General features: G+C 42.2%; 8 non-coding genes across 8 annotated transcripts; all 8 read right to left on the bottom strand.

Moving 5' to 3' along the window:
• Positions 1-2,383: 2,383 nt before the first annotated feature.
• LOC126254669 (U5 spliceosomal RNA) lies at positions 2,384-2,502 on the bottom strand. The gene has a single exon (XR_007546325.1). It is a non-coding gene; the product is annotated as a U5 spliceosomal RNA (small nuclear RNA).
• Positions 2,503-3,455: 953 nt separating this feature from the next.
• LOC126254445 (small nucleolar RNA U3) lies at positions 3,456-3,662 on the bottom strand. The gene has a single exon (XR_007546131.1). It is a non-coding gene; the product is annotated as a small nucleolar RNA U3 (small nucleolar RNA).
• A 2,399-nt stretch (positions 3,663-6,061) lies between these two features.
• On the bottom strand, positions 6,062-6,180 carry LOC126254668 (U5 spliceosomal RNA). Its single transcript, XR_007546324.1, has one exon. It is a non-coding gene; the product is annotated as a U5 spliceosomal RNA (small nuclear RNA).
• A 953-nt stretch (positions 6,181-7,133) lies between these two features.
• LOC126254444 (small nucleolar RNA U3) lies at positions 7,134-7,340 on the bottom strand. The gene has a single exon (XR_007546130.1). It is a non-coding gene; the product is annotated as a small nucleolar RNA U3 (small nucleolar RNA).
• Positions 7,341-9,739: 2,399 nt separating this feature from the next.
• On the bottom strand, positions 9,740-9,858 carry LOC126254667 (U5 spliceosomal RNA). Its single transcript, XR_007546323.1, has one exon. It is a non-coding gene; the product is annotated as a U5 spliceosomal RNA (small nuclear RNA).
• Positions 9,859-10,811: 953 nt separating this feature from the next.
• LOC126254443 (small nucleolar RNA U3) lies at positions 10,812-11,018 on the bottom strand. Its single transcript, XR_007546129.1, has one exon. It is a non-coding gene; the product is annotated as a small nucleolar RNA U3 (small nucleolar RNA).
• Positions 11,019-13,396: 2,378 nt separating this feature from the next.
• On the bottom strand, positions 13,397-13,515 carry LOC126254666 (U5 spliceosomal RNA). The gene has a single exon (XR_007546322.1). It is a non-coding gene; the product is annotated as a U5 spliceosomal RNA (small nuclear RNA).
• Positions 13,516-14,468: 953 nt separating this feature from the next.
• On the bottom strand, positions 14,469-14,675 carry LOC126254546 (small nucleolar RNA U3). Its single transcript, XR_007546218.1, has one exon. It is a non-coding gene; the product is annotated as a small nucleolar RNA U3 (small nucleolar RNA).
• Positions 14,676-16,334: the final 1,659 nt, after the last annotated feature.

Genomic DNA, 16,334 nt, shown 5'->3' with positions numbered 1-16,334 from the left:
AAGCTATCACCGCTCGCTACTTATGCCACGAGACCGTCAACACGCCCTACGAGAATACGACACATTCTTCACATTTCGCGATTTACTTATCGAAGAATTTCTTAAGCTCAGACATTCTGCAAAGAACCTACTTCTACCCTTACTTGGCCGCAATGATCTCACTCGGCTATTTTTGTGCGCTACCAGTGCTTCTTGCGTTCCGAAATGAGAGACCATTGCCTCAGGCGAGACTGTATGTAAACACCGCTTGCACCTCCGGCCGCTAGATGGGGGCCTGGGGCACATACAGTAGCTTTCTATGGCGCAAGCAGACATGCCAAATAGCCACTGAAAGAGAAACACACAAGAGGGCATTCATAGGACTCTTGTGCTTTCTTTAAAACCGCCTCTCTCTTCGAAAATTTTCGCACCGCACTAGCTTATTCACCTCACCCTAACAGTGCGAACTCTTGTCGATATTTGGCCACTTTCATGCATACTTCCTCTTTCGTTTCACTTTGCGTCTTACTTGATACCCGCCCAAGAGCTGCTGATATACAATACTCGCAATAAATGTGTTTCTCTCTGTACCTCTCGTCGCCTATCACGAGTATTGCTTCTCCTCACATGGCAATTATGAAAACACCCACAGCTAAACAAACACTTCCTTCAAGCGCCACGTCCATACTATCAATCATACACTACTAATTTCACAGCTACTTGCTCCACTAATACATTTCTTATGTCTACTGTTAAACAGATGAAGAATCAAAGTATACAACAAGTCCCTATGAACATCACTGTCAGGACATTTTACAGACCTACGCATACCATGCCAATCTTTATGCTTCAACTATGATGGCCCATGTGCTATGAATAAAGAAATTTCTCATAAAATAACAAATAATCTTACAACTATACAAATACTCCGACAAGCTCCTTACTAAAATGCTAGATGTTTAGCAATCCCCCCCATCATCTCAGAATAATCTCAAGCAGTGCTTTCATCCCATGAGCACTTCTTTGCAAACAAAACCACAAACTACTTTTTATACTAGCTTCCTTGTCACAGTGAACAGGGAACTAATGCTAGTGCCTCAGTTTACTAAAAAGCTTTTTTCGCTTGCAACATATAAACTACCAACTTGAACCTCTGGGATTTTCAAACACACACACACACAGAAAACTTAATTCCACAGAAATTTAGGAGTAACAGTGGTTACCTCACATTTTCATACATACTCAAATAGCTACTTCTGTGCACTTCACACAATGTTCTCATCGTGTTCCAACAGAGAACACACTAATCACTATGAATGGATTCTGGTAAAAGAGCATTAAAAAAACGAACAGCCTGATCAAAGTGATTATCTGCACATCCTCTGCCAATAACATGTCACTCTATACCCGAGGGAAACTAAAATGCAGGGAAAGGAGCTTTGTTGTGACCACTGTGTCGGTATTTCATCATTTACTGACCAAAGTCTTCTCAAGCCAAGTATGCACCAGCTCTGTGTATGGCTGGGTCAATCAAGAGCCCCTATCAATTTTACTTAAAAGACAAGCAGCATCAACAACTCACAGGAGGCACTGAACATTTTTACCATTATCTGCACCACCTTCCACTGATTTATTGAAGAAGAAACTGCAAAGTCTGGCCAATTTTGTACACAAGTAATCTTGAAAACATTGGAGTCAACAGCAGATACATAGTTTCCAAGACTGTAGCAAGGAACAACCCTTCAATTTCAAGATTTATCTCTCACTGAGACACATCATACCCAAACTACACCTAGCAGGAAATTGCTACTCAATTCATTTCTAGCTATCTATGTCATATTCAACAACTGTCTCTTTCTCACCTAAATCTTCTACAAAACTGAGTACACTGTTATGAACAAAGAACCAATGCCACATTATGGCAACAAGCCAGTGCCACTAATATCCACTCTATTGAAAACAATTGAAATACTCATCCTGCCCAACTAACCACCATCTTCAGCCCAAATCTCACTCACATCATACCTACAAATCACAAACTTCTGCGGTAAAAATTATTTTGGCTTTCAAAACAAAATCTACTTATCACATACCAGTATTTATTACAAAGACAATCATTCATCATTCACTTCCAAATATCAGCTTATATGCTGTTGTGCAACTGCAGTGCAAGTAAACATTCTCAAATCATCTACAACTGAGGTACGGAAAGGGTTCACCAAGAGTTTGCAGGACAATAAATAGCTCTGCCCCCCTCTACCCCCCCCCCCTCTCTCTCTCTCTACACAATCGTCTAACACACTGCACGCCATTTCAGGTCAAACGTGATCCGCTAATCCACGCCCTTCATTCTCACAACACAATCTACCTCTTGCTACTCACATTACGTTTCACTTGTGATTGTGGCTCAGCAATAGCCGAGCACTACAAAAAATACCTTCTAGACTCATTTAATGTTCCCCTCCACGGAAATCTTTAGTAAAAGGCGAAAGATTTATTCGGTTTGAAGGGAAACCAGAGTGCCGATCAACGCCCTCACTTCAATACTTATGGCTGCTTCTCTATTACTTCTCCGCGAGAACGCCGAAAATTCTTGCCGTCTTGTCTACTTCTCTACCGTCAACAGACTTCCAGTGTCATGCAAGCACACACCCCAAACTAACTGTCAACGCTGAAATAAGTGTCTGCCAACTGTCGTCGCTATTACTCTTTAGATAACTATTTTCATCATTTCTGTCACCATTCAAGCTGCTTCATTACCTCACCTGCCGACAGATGGCAGCACGCATAATTCCTGTCGGCGACCCACCGTCCGACATACAACGTCCGACACACAACTGCCCGCACTGCTCTGCATCTAACACTAATCTCTCTCCTCCCCACCACACTCGTTCACTCAAAAAACTGACAACTAGATAGTTCTTTGTACGCAAAACTAGGCCACATCACACGCAACGTGTATGTAGATGTATGGTGCAAGGGAAATATCCCCCTGCTCCCACACAACTAATTAATACTAGTTGACAACAGAAATAAAATTTCTGTCGATAGTATTTGAACCAGTCTTATTCATTTGCGAATTTCATGCATTCCTTCTTGCAGATAACACTGCCTTGCAAATCACTCAATTCATGTTTGCTAGCCAAACGTGCTCCTCCTAAATGTTTCGTACATCATGCATTAGTGGTGATTATCGAGACTGTGTTGTGTGTCAGCTTTTTATGGTCATCAATTGCACTCTTCTTGTGTTGCTCACTCATTCTTGTAACTCAAAAGTACGTCGTTGTCATCCAAGCCTAGCACTTGGAGCAGGCCAAATCAAATGGCTCGTCCCCGTGCCACTCGAGAAACTTCCACGAGGCTTTCATGACATGTCGCAATCGAAGTCTTTCCACAACCTGTAGCGACATTTCTGCAACGACGCGGGTCCCGATACCAACAGTATGACTTATGCTTCTAATCTATATAATAAAACCACCACTCGGAAAGCGCTATTCCCTTCCCACATCCCTCAGAATGTGGTGAACGATCATCGATTACAACCAAGATGCGATGAATCTTGATCGCAAGCCTCACGCTCAGGGAGAGTGCTACCACTCATCATCGTGGTTACGTCTACTCCAGCGTTGAACTAGAGAGAGTTGAAGACATACTACAGAAATGATCCTGTGAAGTATGATCTTGCTTGCAAGCTATCACCGCTCGCTACTTATGCCACGAGACCGTCAACACGCCCTACGAGAATACGACACATTCTTCACATTTCGCGATTTACTTATCGAAGAATTTCTTAAGCTCAGACATTCTGCAAAGAACCTACTTCTACCCTTACTTGGCCGCAATGATCTCACTCGGCTATTTTTGTGCGCTACCAGTGCTTCTTGCGTTCCGAAATGAGAGACCATTGCCTCAGGCGAGACTGTATGTAAACACCGCTTGCACCTCCGGCCGCTAGATGGGGGCCTGGGGCACATACAGTAGCTTTCTATGGCGCAAGCAGACATGCCAAATAGCCACTGAAAGAGAAACACACAAGAGGGCATTCATAGGACTCTTGTGCTTTCTTTAAAACCGCCTCTCTCTTCGAAAATTTTCGCACCGCACTAGCTTATTCACCTCACCCTAACAGTGCGAACTCTTGTCGATATTTGGCCACTTTCATGCATACTTCCTCTTTCGTTTCACTTTGCGTCTTACTTGATACCCGCCCAAGAGCTGCTGATATACAATACTCGCAATAAATGTGTTTCTCTCTGTACCTCTCGTCGCCTATCACGAGTATTGCTTCTCCTCACATGGCAATTATGAAAACACCCACAGCTAAACAAACACTTCCTTCAAGCGCCACGTCCATACTATCAATCATACACTACTAATTTCACAGCTACTTGCTCCACTAATACATTTCTTATGTCTACTGTTAAACAGATGAAGAATCAAAGCATACAACAAGTCCCTATGAACATCACTGTCAGGACATTTTACAGACCTACGCATACCATGCCAATCTTTATGCTTCAACTATGATGGCCCATGTGCTATGAATAAAGAAATTTCTCATAAAATAACAAATAATCTTACAACTATACAAATACTCCGACAAGCTCCTTACTAAAATGCTAGATGTTTAGCAATCCCCCCCATCATCTCAGAATAATCTCAAGCAGTGCTTTCATCCCATGAGCACTTCTTTGCAAACAAAACCACAAACTACTTTTTATACTAGCTTCCTTGTCACAGTGAACAGGGAACTAATGCTAGTGCCTCAGTTTACTAAAAAGCTTTTTTCGCTTGCAACATATAAACTACCAACTTGAACCTCTGGGATTTTCAAACACACACACACACACACACAGAAAACTTAATTCCACAGAAATTTAGGAGTAACAGTGGTTACCTCACATTTTCATACATACTCAGATAGCTACTTCTGTGCACTTCACACAATGTTCTCATCGTGTTCCAACAGAGAACACACTAATCACTATGAATGGATTCTGGTAAAAGAGCATTAAAAAAAACGAACAGCCTGATCAAAGTGATTATCTGCACATCCTCTGCCAATAACATGTCACTCTATACCCGAGGGAAACTAAAATGCAGAGAAAGGAGCTTTGTTGTGACCACTGTGTCGGTATTTCATCATTTACTGACCAAAGTCTTCTCAAGCCAAGTATGCACCAGCTCTGTGTATGGCTGGGTCAATCAAGAGCCCCTTTCAATTTTACTTAAAAGACAAGCAGCATCAACAACTCACAGGAGGCACTGAACATTTTTACCATTATCTGCACCACCTTCCACTGATTTATTGAAGAAGAAACTGCAAAGTCTGGCCAATTTTGTACACAAGTAATCTTGAAAACATTGGAGTCAACAACAGATACATAGTTTCCAAGACTGTAGCAAGGAACAACCCTTCAATTTCAAGATTTATCTCTCACTGAGACACATCATACCCAAACTACACCTAGCAGGAAATTGCTACTCAATTCATTTCTAGCTATCTATGTCATATTCAACAACTGTCTCTTTCTCACCTAAATCTTCTACAAAACTGAGTACACTGTTATGAACAAAGAACCAATGCCACATTATGGCAACAAGCCAGTGCCACTAATATCCACTCTATTGAAAACAATTGAAATACTCATCCTGCCCAACTAACCACCATCTTCAGCCCAAATCTCACTCACATCATACCTACAAATCACAAACTTCTGCGGTAAAAATTATTTTGGCTTTCAAAACAAAATCTACTTATCACATACCAGTATTTATTACAAAGACAATCATTCATCATTCACTTCCAAATATCAGCTTATATGCTGTTGTGCAACTGCAGTGCAAGTAAACATTCTCAAATCATCTACAACTGAGGTACGGAAAGGGTTCACCAAGAGTTTGCAGGACAATAAATAGCTCTGCCCCCCTCTACCCCCCCCCCCCTCTCTCTCTCTCTCTACACAATCGTCTAACACACTGCACGCCATTTCAGGCCAAACGTGATCCGCTAATCCACGCCCTTCATTCTCACAACACAATCTACCTCTTGCTACTCACATTACGTTTTACTTGTGATTGTGGCTCAGCAATAGCCGAGCACTACAAAAAATACCTTCTAGACTCATTTAATGTTCCCCTCCACGGAAATCTTTAGTAAAAGGCGAAAGATTTATTCGGTTTGAAGGGAAACCAGAGTGCCGATCAATGCCCTCACTTCAATACTTATGGCTGCTTCTCTATTACTTCTCCGCGAGAACGCCGAAAATTCTTGCCGTCTTGTCTACTTCTCTACCGTCAACAGACTTCCAGTGTCATGCAAGCACACACCCCAAACTAACTGTCAACGCTGAAATAAGTGTCTGCCAACTGTCGTCGCTATTACTCTTTAGATAACTATTTTCATCATTTCTGTCACCATTCAAGCTGCTTCATTACCTCACCTGCCGACAGATGGCAGCACGCATAATTCCTGTCGGCGACCCACCGTCCGACATACAACGTCCGACACACAACTGCCCGCACTGCTCTGCATCTAACACTAATCTCTCTCCTCCCCACCACACTCGTTCACTCAAAAAACTGACAACTAGATAGTTCTTTGTACGCAAAACTAGGCCACATCACACGCAACGTGTATGTAGATGTATGGTGCAAGGGAAATATCCCCCTGCTCCCACACAACTAATTAATACTAGTTGACAACAGAAATAAAATTTCTGTCGATAGTATTTGAACCAGTCTTATTCATTTGCGAATTTCATGCATTCCTTCTTGCAGATAACACTGCCTTGCAAATCACTCAATTCATGTTTGCTAGCCAAACGTGCTCCTCCTAAATGTTTCGTACATCATGCATTAGTGGTGATTATCGAGACTGTGTTGTGTGTCAGCTTTTTATGGTCATCAATTGCACTCTTCTTGTGTTGCTCACTCATTCTTGTAACTCAAAAGTACGTCGTTGTCATCCAAGCCTAGCACTTGGAGCAGGCCAAATCAAATGGCTCGTCCCCGTGCCACTCGAGAAACTTCCACGAGGCTTTCATGACATGTCGCAATCGAAGTCTTTCCACAACCTGTAGCGACATTTCTGCAACGACGCGGGTCCCGATACCAACAGTATGACTTATGCTTCTAATCTATATAATAAAACCACCACTCGGAAAGCGCTATTCCCTTCCCACATCCCTCAGAATGTGGTGAACGATCATCGATTACAACCAAGATGCGATGAATCTTGATCGCAAGCCTCACGCTCAGGGAGAGTGCTACCACTCATCATCGTGGTTACGTCTACTCCAGCGTTGAACTAGAGAGAGTTGAAGACATACTACAGAAATGATCCTGTGAAGTATGATCTTGCTTGCAAGCTATCACCGCTCGCTACTTATGCCACGAGACCGTCAACACGCCCTACGAGAATACGACACATTCTTCACATTTCGCGATTTACTTATCGAAGAATTTCTTAAGCTCAGACATTCTGCAAAGAACCTACTTCTACCCTTACTTGGCCGCAATGATCTCACTCGGCTATTTTTGTGCGCTACCAGTGCTTCTTGCGTTCCGAAATGAGAGACCATTGCCTCAGGCGAGACTGTATGTAAACACCGCTTGCACCTCCGGCCGCTAGATGGGGGCCTGGGGCACATACAGTAGCTTTCTATGGCGCAAGCAGACATGCCAAATAGCCACTGAAAGAGAAACACACAAGAGGGCATTCATAGGACTCTTGTGCTTTCTTTAAAACCGCCTCTCTCTTCGAAAATTTTCGCACCGCACTAGCTTATTCACCTCACCCTAACAGTGCGAACTCTTGTCAATATTTGGCCACTTTCATGCATACTTCCTATTTCGTTTCACTTTGCGTCTTACTTTATACCCGCCCAAGAGCTGCTGATATACAATACTCGCAATAAATGTGTTTCTCTCTGTACCTCTCGTCGCCTATCACGAGTATTGCTTCTCCTCACATGGCAATTATGAAAACACCCACAGCTAAACAAACACTTCCTTCAAGCGCCACGTCCATACTATCAATCATACACTACTAATTTCACAGCTACTTGCTCCACTAATACATTTCTTATGTCTACTGTTAAACAGATGAAGAATCAAAGTATACAACAAGTCCCTATGAACATCACTGTCAGGACATTTTACAGACCTACGCATACCATGCCAATCTTTATGCTTCAACTATGATGGCCCATGTGCTATGAATAAAGAAATTTCTCATAAAATAACAAATAATCTTACAACTATACAAATACTCCGACAAGCTCCTTACTAAAATGCTAGATGTTTAGCAATCCCCCCCATCATCTCAGAATAATCTCAAGCAGTGCTTTCATCCCATGAGCACTTCTTTGCAAACAAAACCACAAACTACTTTTTATACTAGCTTCCTTGTCACAGTGAACAGGGAACTAATGCTAGTGCCTCAGTTTACTAAAAAGCTTTTTTCGCTTGCAACATATAAACTACCAACTTGAACCTCTGGGATTTTCAAACACACACACACACACAGAAAACTTAATTCCACAGAAATTTAGGAGTAACAGTGGTTACCTCACATTTTCATACATACTCAAATAGCTACTTCTGTGCACTTCACACAATGTTCTCATCGTGTTCCAACAGAGAACACACTAATCACTATGAATGGATTCTGGTAAAAGAGCATTAAAAAAACGAACAGCCTGATCAAAGTGATTATCTGCACATCCTCTGCCAATAACATGTCACTCTATACCCGAGGGAAACTAAAATGCAGGGAAAGGAGCTTTGTTGTGACCACTGTGTCGGTATTTCATCATTTACTGACCAAAGTCTTCTCAAGCCAAGTATGCACCAGCTCTGTGTATGGCTGGGTCAATCAAGAGCCCCTATCAATTTTACTTAAAAGACAAGCAGCATCAACAACTCACAGGAGGCACTGAACATTTTTACCATTATCTGCACCACCTTCCACTGATTTATTGAAGAAGAAACTGCAAAGTCTGACCAATTTTGTACACAAGTAATCTTGAAAACATTGGAGTCAACAGCAGATACATAGTTTCCAAGACTGTAGCAAGGAACAACCCTTCAATTTCAAGATTTATCTCTCACTGAGACACATCATACCCAAACTACACCTAGCAGGAAATTGCTACTCAATTCATTTCTAGCTATCTATGTCATATTCAACAACTGTCTCTTTCTCACCTAAATCTTCTACAAAACTGAGTACACTGTTATGAACAAAGAACCAATGCCACATTATGGCAACAAGCCAGTGCCACTAATATCCACTCTATTGAAAACAATTGAAATACTCATCCTGCCCAACTAACCACCATCTTCAGCCCAAATCTCACTCACATCATACCTACAAATCACAAACTTCTGCGGTAAAAATTATTTTGGCTTTCAAAACAAAATCTACTTATCACATACCAGTATTTATTACAAAGACAATCATTCATCATTCACTTCCAAATATCAGCTTATATGCTGTTGTGCAACTGCAGTGCAAGTAAACATTCTCAAATCATCTACAACTGAGGTACGGAAAGGGTTCACCAAGAGTTTGCAGGACAATAAATAGCTCTGCCCCCCTCTACCCCCCCCCCCCCTCTCTCTCTCTCTCTCTCTACACAATCGTCTAACACACTGCACGCCATTTCAGGTCAAACGTGATCCGCTAATCCACGCCCTTCATTCTCACAACACAATCTACCTCTTGCTACTCACATTACGTTTTACTTGTGATTGTGGCTCAGCAATAGCCGAGCACTACAAAAAATACCTTCTAGACTCATTTAATGTTCCCCTCCACGGAAATCTTTAGTAAAAGGCGAAAGATTTATTCGGTTTGAAGGGAAACCAGAGTGCCGATCAACGCCCTCACTTCAATACTTATGGCTGCTTCTCTATTACTTCTCCGCGAGAACGCCGAAAATTCTTGCCGTCTTGTCTACTTCTCTACCGTCAACAGACTTCCAGTGTCATGCAAGCACACACCCCAAACTAACTGTCAACGCTGAAATAAGTGTCTGCCAACTGTCGTCGCTATTACTCTTTAGATAACTATTTTCATCATTTCTGTCACCATTCAAGCTGCTTCATTACCTCACCTGCCGACAGATGGCAGCACGCATAATTCCTGTCGGCGACCCACCGTCCGACATACAACGTCCGACACACAACTGCCCGCACTGCTCTGCATCTAACACTAATCTCTCTCCTCCCCACCACACTCGTTCACTCAAAAAACTGACAACTAGATAGTTCTTTGTACGCAAAACTAGGCCACATCACACGCAACGTGTATGTAGATGTATGGTGCAAGGGAAATATCCCCCTGCTCCCACACAACTAATTAATACTAGTTGACAACAGAAATAAAATTTCTGTCGATAGTATTTTAACCAGTCTTATTCATTTGCGAATTTCATGCATTCCTTCTTGCAGATAACACTGCCTTGCAAATCACTCAATTCATGTTTGCTAGCCAAACGTGCTCCTCCTAAATGTTTCGTACATCATGCATTAGTGGTGATTATCGAGACTGTGTTGTGTGTCAGCTTTTTATGGTCATCAATTGCACTCTTCTTGTGTTGCTCACTCATTCTTGTAACTCAAAAGTACGTCGTTGTCATCCAAGCCTAGCACTTGGAGCAGGCCAAATCAAATGGCTCGTCCCCGTGCCACTCGAGAAACTTCCACGAGGCTTTCATGACATGTCGCAATCGAAGTCTTTCCACAACCTGTAGCGACATTTCTGCAACGACGCGGGTCCCGATACCAACAGTATGACTTATGCTTCTAATCTATATAATAAAACCACCACTCGGAAAGCGCTATTCCCTTCCCACATCCCTCAGAATGTGGTGAACGATCATCGATTACAACCAAGATGCGATGAATCTTGATCGCAAGCCTCACGCTCAGGGAGAGTGCTACCACTCATCATCGTGGTTACGTCTACTCCAGCGTTGAACTAGAGAGAGTTGAAGACATACTACAGAAATGATCCTGTGAAGTATGATCTTGCTTGCAAGCTATCACCGCTCGCTACTTATGCCACGAGACCGTCAACACGCCCTACGAGAATACGACACATTCTTCACATTTCGCGATTTACTTATCGAAGAATTTCTTAAGCTCAGACATTCTGCAAAGAACCTACTTCTACCCTTACTTGGCCGCAATGATCTCACTCGGCTATTTTTGTGCGCTACCAGTGCTTCTTGCGTTCCGAAATGAGAGACCATTGCCTCAGGCGAGACTGTATGTAAACACCGCTTGCACCTCCGGCCGCTAGATGGGGGCCTGGGGCACATACAGTAGCTTTCTATGGCGCAAGCAGACATGCCAAATAGCCACTGAAAGAGAAACACACAAGAGGGCATTCATAGGACTCTTGTGCTTTCTTTAAAACCGCCTCTCTCTTCGAAAATTTTCGCACCGCACTAGCTTATTCACCTCACCCTAACAGTGCGAACTCTTGTCGATATTTGGCCACTTTCATGCATACTTCCTCTTTCGTTTCACTTTGCGTCTTACTTGATACCCGCCCAAGAGCTGCTGATATACAATACTCGCAATAAATGTGTTTCTCTCTGTACCTCTCGTCGCCTATCACGAGTATTGCTTCTCCTCACATGGCAATTATGAAAACACCCACAGCTAAACAAACACTTCCTTCAAGCGCCACGTCCATACTATCAATCATACACTACTAATTTCACAGCTACTTGCTCCACTAATACATTTCTTATGTCTACTGTTAAACAGATGAAGAATCAAAGTATACAACAAGTCCCTATGAACATCACTGTCAGGACATTTTACAGACCTACGCATACCATGCCAATCTTTATGCTTCAACTATGATGGCCCATGTGCTATGAATAAAGAAATTTCTCATAAAATAACAAATAATCTTACAACTATACAAATACTCCGACAAGCTCCTTACTAAAATGCTAGATGTTTAGCAATCCCCCCCATCATCTCAGAATAATCTCAAGCAGTGCTTTCATCCCATGAGCACTTCTTTGCAAACAAAACCACAAACTACTTTTTATACTAGCTTCCTTGTCACAGTGAACAGGGAACTAATGCTAGTGCCTCAGTTTACTAAAAAGCTTTTTTCGCTTGCAACATATAAACTACCAACTTGAACCTCTGGGATTTTCAAACACACACACACACACACAGAAAACTTAATTCCACAGAAATTTAGGAGTAACAGTGGTTACCTCACATTTTCATACATACTCAAATAGCTACTTCTGTGCACTTCACACAATGTTCTCATCGTGTTCCAACAGAGAACACACTAATCACTATGAATGGATTCTGGTAAAAGAGCATTAAAAAAACGAACAGCCTGATCAAAGTGATTATCTGCACATCCTCTGCCAATAACATGTCACTCTATACCCGAGGGAAACTAAAATGCAGGGAAAGGAGCTTTGTTGTGACCACTGTGTCGGTATTTCATCATTTACTGACCAAAGTCTTCTCAAGCCAAGTATGCACCAGCTCTGTGTATGGCTGGGTCAATCAAGAGCTCCTATCAATTTTACTTAAAAGACAAGCAGCATCAACAACTCACAGGAGGCACTGAACATTTTTACCATTATCTGCACCACCTTCCACTGATTTATTGAAGAAGAAACTGCAAAGTCTGACCAATTTTGTACACAAGTAATCTTGAAAACATTGGAGTCAACAGCAGATACATAGTTTCCAAGACTGTAGCAAGGAACAACCCTTCAATTTCAAGATTTATCTCTCACTGAGACACATCATACCCAAACTACACCTAGCAGGAAATTGCTACTCAATTCATTTCTAGCTATCTATGTCATATTCAACAACTGTCTCTTTCTCACCTAAATCTTCTACAAAACTGAGTACACTGTTATGAACAAAGAACCAATGCCACATTATGGCAACAAGCCAGTGCCACTAATATCCACTCTATTGAAAACAATTGAAATACTCATCCTGCCCAACTAACCACCATCTTCAGCCCAAATCTCACTCACATCATACCTACAAATCACAAACTTCTGCGGTAAAAATTATTTTGGCTTTCAAAACAAAATCTACTTATCACATACCAGTATTTATTACAAAGACAATCATTCATCATTCACTTCCAAATATCAGCTTATATGCTGTTGTGCAACTGCAGTGCAAGTAAACATTCTCAAATCATCTACAACTGAGGTACGGAAAGGGTTCACCAAGAGTTTGCAGGACAATAAATAGCTCTGTCCCCCTCTCTCTCTCTCTACACAATCGTCTAACACACTGCACGCCATTTCAGGCCAAACGTGATCCGCTAATCCACGCCCTTCATTCTCACAACACAATCTACCTCTTGCTACTCACATTACGTTTTACTTGTGATTGTGGCTCAGCAATAGCCGAGCACTACAAAAAATACCTTCTAGACTCATTTAATGTTCCCCTCCACGGAAATCTTTAGTAAAAGGCGAAAGATTTATTCGGTTTGAAGGGAAACCAGAGTGCCGATCAACGCCCTCACTTCAATACTTATGGCTGCTTCTCTATTACTTCTCCGCGAGAACGCCGAAAATTCTTGCCGTCTTGTCTACTTCTCTACCGTCAACAGACTTCCAGTGTCATGCAAGCACACACCCCAAACTAACTGTCAACGCTGAAATAAGTGTCTGCCAACTGTCGTCGCTATTACTCTTTAGATAACTATTTTCATCATTTCTGTCACCATTCAAGCTGCTTCATTACCTCACCTGCCGACAGATGGCAGCACGCATAATTCCTGTCGGCGACCCACCGTCCGACATACAACGTCCGACACACAACTGCCCGCACTGCTCTGCATCTAACACTAATCTCTCTCCTCCCCACCACACTCGTTCACTCAAAAAACTGACAACTAGATAGTTCTTTGTACGCAAAACTAGGCCACATCACACGCAACGTGTATGTAGATGTATGGTGCAAGGGAAATATCCCCCTGCTCCCACACAACTAATTAATACTAGTTGACAACAGAAATAAAATTTCTGTCGATAGTATTTGAACCAGTCTTATTCATTTGCGAATTTCATGCATTCCTTCTTGCAGATAACACTGCCTTGCAAATCACTCAATTCATGTTTGCTAGCCAAACGTGCTCCTCCTAAATGTTTCGTACATCATGCATTAGTGGTGATTATCGAGACTGTGTTGTGTGTCAGCTTTTTATGGTCATCAATTGCACTCTTCTTGTGTTGCTCACTCATTCTTGTAACTCAAAAGTACGTCGTTGTCATCCAAGCCTAGCACTTGGAGCAGGCCAAATCAAATGGCTCGTCCCCGTGCCACTCGAGAAACTTCCACGAGGCTTTCATGACATGTCGCAATCGAAGTCTTTCCACAACCTGTAGCGACATTTCTGCAACGACGCGGGTCCCGATACCAACAGTATGACTTATGCTTCTAATCTATATAATAAAACCACCACTCGGAAAGCGCTATTCCCTTCCCACATCCCTCAGAATGTGGTGAACGATCATCGATTACAACCAAGATGCGATGAATCTTGATCGCAAACCTCACGCTCAGGGAGAGTGCTACCACTCATCATCGTGGTTACGTCTACTCCAGCGTTGAACTAGAGAGAGTTGAAGACATACTACAGAAATGATCCTGTGAAGTATGATCTTGCTTGCAAGCTATCACCGCTCGCTACTTATGCCACGAGACCGTCAACACGCCCTACGAGAATACGACACATTCTTCACATTTCGCGATTTACTTATCGAAGAATTTCTTAAGCTCAGACATTCTGCAAATAACCTACTTCTACCCTTACTTGGCCGCAATGATCTCACTCGGCTATTTTTGTGCGCTACCAGTGCTTCTTGCGTTCCGAAATGAGAGACCATTGCCTCAGGCGAGACTGTATGTAAACACCGCTTGCACCTCCGGCCGCTAGATGGGGGCCTGGGGCACATACAGTAGCTTTCTATGGCGCAAGCAGACATGCCAAATAGCCACTGAAAGAGAAACACGCAAGAGGGCATTCATAGGACTCTTGTGCTTTCTTTAAAACCGCCTCTCTCTTCGAAAATTTTCGCACCGCACTAGCTTATTCACCTCACCCTAACAGTGCGAACTCTTGTCGATATTTGGCCACTTTCATGCATACTTCCTCTTTCGTTTCACTTTGCGTCTTACTTGATACCCGCCCAAGAGCTGCTGATATACAATACTCGCAATAAATGTGTTTCTCTCTGTACCTCTCGTCGCCTATCACGAGTATTGCTTCTCCTCACATGGCAATTATGAAAACACCCACAGCTAAACAAACACTTCCTTCAAGCGCCACGTCCATACTATCAATCATACACTACTAATTTCACAGCTACTTGCTCCACTAATACATTTCTTATGTCTACTGTTAAACAGATGAAGAATCAAAGTATACAACAAGTCCCTATGAACATCACTGTCAGGACATTTTACAGACCTACGCATACCATGCCAATCTTTATGCTTCAACTATGATGGCCCATGTGCTATGAATAAAGAAATTTCTCATAAAATAACAAATAATCTTACAACTATACAAATACTCCGACAAGCTCCTTACTAAAATGCTAGATGTTTAGCAATCCCCCCCATCATCTCAGAATAATCTCAAGCAGTGCTTTCATCCCATGATCACTTCTTTGCAAACAAAACCACAAACTACTTTTTATACTAGCTTCCTTGTCACAGTGAACAGGGAACTAATGCTAGTGCCTCAGTTTACTAAAAAGCTTTTTTCGCTTGCAACATATAAACTACCAACTTGAACCTCTGGGATTTTCAAACACACACACACACACACACACAGAAAACTTAATTCCTCAGAAATTTAGGAGTAACAGTGGTTACCTCACATTTTCATACATACTCAAATAGCTACTTCTGTGCACTTCACACAATGTTCTCATCGTGTTCCAACAGAGAACACACTAATCACTATGAATGGATTCTGGTAAAAGAGCATTAAAAAAACGAACAGCCTGATCAAAGTGATTATCTGCACATCCTCTGCCAATAACATGTCACTCTATACCCGAGGGAAACTAAAATGCAGGGAAAGGAGCTTTGTTGTGACCACTGTGTCGGTATTTCATCATTTACTGACCAAAGTCTTCTCAAGCCAAGTATGCACCAGCTCTGTGTATGGCTGGGTCAATCAAGAGCCCCTTTCAATTTTACTTAAAAGACAAGCAGCATCAACAACTCACAGGAGGCACTGAACATTTTTACCATTATCTGCACCACCTTCCACTGATTTATTGAAGAAGAAACTGCAAAGTCTGGCCAATTTT

The sequence above is a fragment of the Schistocerca nitens genome, chromosome 4 (genome assembly GCF_023898315.1).
Source record: "Schistocerca nitens isolate TAMUIC-IGC-003100 chromosome 4, iqSchNite1.1, whole genome shotgun sequence".
Taxonomy (NCBI): Eukaryota; Metazoa; Arthropoda; class Insecta; order Orthoptera; family Acrididae; genus Schistocerca; species Schistocerca nitens.
This window is presented reverse-complemented; position numbering and strand designations above follow the sequence as displayed.